This window comes from Notechis scutatus, chromosome 3 (genome assembly GCF_049901735.1).
Source record: "Notechis scutatus isolate UNSWTSFEM ecotype Mainland chromosome 3, rNotScu1.2, whole genome shotgun sequence".
Classification (NCBI taxonomy): domain Eukaryota; kingdom Metazoa; phylum Chordata; class Lepidosauria; order Squamata; family Elapidae; genus Notechis; species Notechis scutatus.
In genome coordinates, this window is record NC_142011.1 from 197,913,168 (window position 1) to 197,919,060 (window position 5,893).

General features: G+C 38.3%; 1 long non-coding RNA gene across 3 annotated transcripts in view; it reads left to right on the forward strand.

Annotated features, from left to right (window-relative positions):
* The window catches only part of LOC113419635 (uncharacterized), a 178,153-nt gene extending 174,238 nt beyond the window's left edge, over positions 1-3,915 (forward strand). For all 3 annotated transcript variants that reach the window (XR_015749052.1, XR_015749051.1, XR_015749050.1), the window contains one exon: positions 3,726-3,915. This is a non-coding gene — a long non-coding RNA (uncharacterized LOC113419635). The remainder of the gene's footprint in view (positions 1-3,725) is intronic.
* The last annotated feature ends 1,978 nt before the right edge of the window (positions 3,916-5,893 follow it).

Consider the following 5,893-nt stretch of genomic DNA (forward strand, 5'->3'; position numbering starts at 1 on the left):
ATATAATGAAGGTAATTCTTGACTTCAATCATTCATTTAGTGACCATTGGAAGCTACAACAGCATTTTAAAAGGGGACTTATGACTGATCCATGCACTTAAGAACTGTTGCAGCATTCCCACAGTCATGTGATGAAAAGTTTCGGCTTGGCAGCGGACATGTTTTTTTCTAAAGGTGTTCCAAGATAAATGAATCAGTGGCTGCTTCTAGTTAGATAAAGGTCTGCTTGTTCCTCTGCTTTTGATGAAGCAATTCCAAGAAAACAGAGTTCTCTTTACTGAAAGCTTGAAGAACCATTTAAATAATGGCGTTTTAACTTTTCCCAATAATAACCTGTGTCTGGTTTTGGAGATGTTTCCTTATCTAAACAAAGAAACAATGACCAAAGCAAGTGACTTCCAACTTCCTGCTGGCTTCCCCACTGATTCTTCGTGGGAAATCCTTTCCTCTTTTCTCCTCTCCTTCCCTCTCCCCCCTCCTTCCCTTCTCTCCTCTCCTCTCCCATCTCCTACCCTCTCCTTCCCAGCAGTCAGTTAAGTGGCTTCTACTGGGTAGATTGAGTGAGTGGGGGATTGCAAGATTGACTGGGAAACTGCCAGAGAATGTTGAAAATGTAAATCACATAATTGCAGCATGCACTGAAGCGGCAGTGGCCGCTTTGTGATTTGGAATGGTCACTAAATGAACTTGTCAGTTGAGGACTGCCTGCATCCTCATCCAAGAGGATGTTTTTTTAAAAAAAACAACACCACCAAAACATTGTGAAATTTCTATAGCGATTTGTGGAAGGAACAGTTTAAAATAGTTTTTTGCATCCTCTGTGCCTTTGTCCTTCCCTGGGATGTCCTCCTATCCTGAAAGAACATACCAAAAGCCCTTGACTTTGTATTTTGGTCCCTTCATTTCCACACATTCATTAATTCCTTCCAGTGGTCGTGGCTGACATCATCGCAGTAGTAGTAGTAGTAGTAGTGATATATATGTGATGCATGAGAACTATTCTGCCATTGGAAAGGACTCTCGGTATGAATAGCAGAAAACCCAGCCTTTTTTTCAGTCTCCCTGGTGGCTGCTGCATTTGGTGCTTCCCCTCGCTGGAAGTGTCATTATTCAAATATCCAGCTTAGGCTTGTTACCTTTTTGCAAATTTGAGGCAGCCAAAGAAAGGGGCTTTCCAGCCAAATTGTTTGTTCTTAGTAAGCTAGCCTTTAAATATACACCTTGCGGGTTAAAAATGTGAACTGCGAGTACAGCCAGTTTTTTACACTTAACGGCCGTTGCAGCATTCCCCAGGGTCACATGATCAAAATTGCTCAAAGATGCTTGGCCATTGTCTCCTATTTATGACCATTGCAGGGTCCCAGGTTCATGTAATCACATTTTGCGACCTTCTGAGTCAACGGGGAAGCCACTAAGTTAACAACTGCAGTGATTCACTACAAGAAAGGTCATAAGATGGGGGAAATTTACTTAACTGTCTCATTTAGCAGCATAAGTTTTGGGCTCAATAGTGGTCATAGGTTGAGGACTACCCGTATGCTCTCACTGTATGATCCGTGCTACTTGACAAATGTATACTGAGGCATTCTTCCCAGGGTCCAAAACAGGAGTCCCCAAATTTGGGAACTTTATGACTTGTGGACTTCAACTCCCAGAATTCTTCAGCCAGCCACGCTAGCTGGGGAATTGTGTGAGTTGAAGTCCACCAGTCTTCCAAGTTACCATTTTTGGAGACCCACCGGATCTACAATGAAAGTTACTTCCAATAGCCTTTAGGGAGGACAGCTTAGAAACATCAGAAAAACTGGAGATTTACCTGGAAGAGGAGGTGTATTCCCACACTTTGGCCCATTGGGAAAAAAATGGAAAGAATAATCGTAAGTTTTTCTAGGCTCCAGATTTAAGGCCTTTCACGTGTATTGGTTAGATTTCCAGAGGAACAGGTATATATTCTGGACTGCATCCAAATCAGTAATTAATCAGTGATTAGAGCCAACCTGGTGTCCACCAGATGTTGGGGACATAGCTCTACAGTTCTCTCTCAATTGAATGTAATATAATATTCCACGTAGCTGATGAAATTGACAGGATTACAAACCTGATACCTTCAGATATTTTCAGCTACAGTTCTTCTGAGCCAACAGTGTCCAGTGATTGAAGCTTGTCATATCTTAAGTATATCTGGTTGCTTTATCACAAGAGGTCCTTTTATCTCTTGCCACCAATATTTGTTAACTTCTTCTGATTCCCTTTCCTCATAAATATCAGATTCTGGAGTCAAAGCAAGAGATTTCAGAGCATTTGAGTTTCTCTGCAACGTCAGTGTTTTCCTCTAATCCTCCTTTTATTTTGTCATGGAACCCAAGTTAATAAATTCACACCTCTTGATACTTTTATTCAGCAATTTCACACCGCAGCCACTTTCTGAAAATCCCTAGTATGGTGGCATCCATTTAAGACCAATTGTTGATTGATCAATTGGATTTAAAGTGTTTTGAACTCGGCTGCAGCCATAAAATCTTCTGAAGCAATCAATTATAAAATGGCAGCCTGTGTTAACAGGTTTTCAATTTAAGGAGAGAAAAGAAAGAGGGTCTCAGAAAAAAAGAGAACTTGCACCAGTAAATTAAATATTAATAATTTTTAACAATTCACGGAAAGGAGTGAGAGATAGAGATACCAAGACCATGTTGGAGCTAAATGACTGCAGAAGACAGACTGTTGGTTTCTTAGTCTTGCCAATCAAATATTAACTCTTTGTCCTTTTCTGAGAAACTGGACATTTATTCTGTGTGTGATGCAAACAGATATTTCTGCTGGATGATAAAATATGCAGCATTAGAAAATGAGTGAGTTAAAACAAAATCAGAGACATAGTGGTCTAGAGACAGAATTAGAATCAGAGTTAAGTCACAAGATCCTGGTAACCTCCTGTTCCATTTTCTTTTAAATGGGGGATCTTTGTTTCTTTTCTTCTTCTTTTTTTGAAAACAATTTTATTGATTTTTAAAAACAAACAAAACAGACAAAACATAAAAACATCCAACTTTCTTTCATAAATATACAAACAGTGTATCGGTTGGTTTACCAATTTTTTGTGCATCCATTTCGTGGTCGCAATTACAATTACATTACATAATATCTCATGTTGTCAATCAAAAATTATATACCCTAATATCACTATTAAACAATCATTTGACCATGATTTTATTCATTCATACTTTACAAGATAACTATAGTTTTCTTAGTTTATTTTATAACAAATCATATAGTCATACCAAATCTATCCTAATAACATTTTATAAATATAATATCAAAAAAGAAAAGAAATAAATCTTTATATATTCGTTATTTTCTAAAATTCTAAATATTCTATTATTGTATTTTATTATCTAACCATTGGTAGAAAAGGTCCCAAATTTTATAGAATTGTTTATCCTCTTGTTCTCTAATTTCAAATGTCAGTCTACTCATTTCAGCACATTCCAATATTTTCTTAATAATTTCTTCCTGCAATGGTATTTTCTCATTTTTCCAGTTTTTAGCAAATACAATCCTAGCCGCTGTTAATACATTTACAATCAGGTATTTCAAATCTTTACTATAGGTATCAGGTAAGATTCCCAATAAAAAGATCTCTGGTTTCAAGTCTATGTGTTTCTTTGTCATTTTTTCCAACCACATGCGAATTTTAGTCCAGTATTTTCTTTTCTTCTTTTTAACAGGCAAAATTTACCAGTGCAATGAAGATCAGCATTTTGCAGGTCAAATCCAAACCAGTAATCTACACATTAGGAACCTAGAAGGAGCAACTTTCAAGCGCCAAGGATGACTACTAGATTCCTGAACGCAAAGCAGTTTGCGAGCACATTAATTATAACAATTACTACAATAAAGCATATAATGAATATTGAATGTTCTGGTGCCTTTTATGTGAATGTTGCATATTGCCTAACTGTTCCTTTGCTGAACAAAAACCAGGTTGATGAATAGGTTCACAGCTAATGAGTAGGATGATGAGGTGGAGATGGCGGTATCTTTATTAGTGCCCAACACATTCTCAGTTCCGTGTAAGTATGATTTAGTGTTTAGAGTTCCCTCACATCTAGGGATCTCAGATCTAGGTCAGTGGGCCCCATACATATTCTAAAAAAAAATCAACTGTATGGATAATAGCAACCCAGTTCTTTGAAAATAACAGAATAACTGAGTTGGATGGGACCTTGGAGGTCTTCTAGTCCAACCCCCTGCTCAGACAGGAAACCCTATATCATTTCAGAAAAATGGTTGTCCAATCTCTTCTTAAAACCTCCAGTGTTGTAGCATCCACAACTTCTGGAGGCAAACTGTTCCAGTAATTAATTCTCATTGTTAGGAAATTTCTCCTTAGTTCTAGGTTGGTTCTCTCCTTGATTAGTTCCCATCCATTGCTGCTTGTTCTGCCTTCAGGGGCTTTGGAAAATAGGATGATTCCGTCTTCTTTGTGGAAGATATTGGAAGATTGCTGTCATGTCACACCTAGTCCGTATATTCACTGAACTAGACATGTCCAATTCCTGTAACCGTTTTCCAAAATATTTTGAAAGGGCGGGGTCTCCCTTGTCGAGAAATCATTGATAGCAAAGGCTACTCAGCATGGGAAACATCTCAAGTATAAAACTGGCGAGGAAAATAATTTTCATTTCTCTTCTATGACAGGGGTCCCCAACCACCGGTCCAAGGAACAAGTCCTACCGGGCCGCTGGCTTGCTGGGTGCCGCCATCTTTTTGATGAAAAAAGTGCTTCCGGTGAGCTTTTCCGGGTAGAACATCTGTGATGCGGTCACAGAATTTCAAGGGCATCCCCATTTGACCCCCAAGAGTTGCCTGCCCCTGTTTTCCAAGAAGATCTCTTCCATATATGCTTTATTTTTATTCATAAACATTTTGAATACAGTGTATTGTCAGGGCATATCATTTACAAAAAAGCAAAAAGAAAAGAAATATAAATATTAACATGTATACTAATAACAGTAATAATGGTGTAACAGAATAATTTTAACTAGATTTCTCTTATTTGTAATTCTGTTAATTATATCAACCTATTTATAATTGCAAGCCCTCTATGTTTAATTCATACATAACAATAATCTTTCCTCGCCTAATTTCTACCTCTTATCTCTAACCACTCGTAAAATCTATTCCACGTTAAGTAATATTCAGTGTCTTTTTTATCCTTTATTTTTAATGTCAATCCACCCGTCTCTGCACAGTCTAGTATTTTCCGAATTATGTCCTTATCTGATGGAATTGGATAAATGGCAAAAACTTTGGGACAAGAACTATAAACTGACAATGGCTACTGCATATAAAAAATGTTTTATAGGTGACATTTGCCACCAGCAAGATTAGCAAAAATATTCATCAACATGTCCACCAAATGTTGGAAATGTAATCAAACTCCAGGGACTTATTAACATATGTGGTGGACTAGTACGAAAGCAAGAAAATATTGGACAAAAACACATACATGGTTGGAAAAGGTGATTAAGAAACATATAAATCTGAAGGGGTCGCGGTGGCTCAGTGGCTAAGACGCTGAGCTTGTCCATCACAAAGGTCGGCAGTCAGTTCGAATCCCTAGCGCCGCGTAACGGAATGAGCTCCTGTTTACTTGTCCCAGCTTCTGCCAACCTAGCAGTTTGAAAGCATGTAAAAATGCAAGTAGAAAAATGGGGACCACTTTGGTGGGAAGGTAACAGAGTTCTGTGTGCCTTCGGGCGTTTAATCATGCCGGCCACACAACAACGGAGACGTCTTCGGACAGCGCTGGCTCTTCGGTTTTATAACAGAGATGAGCACCGCCCCCTAGAGCCGGAAACAACTAGCACATATGTGCAAAGAAAACCTTTAC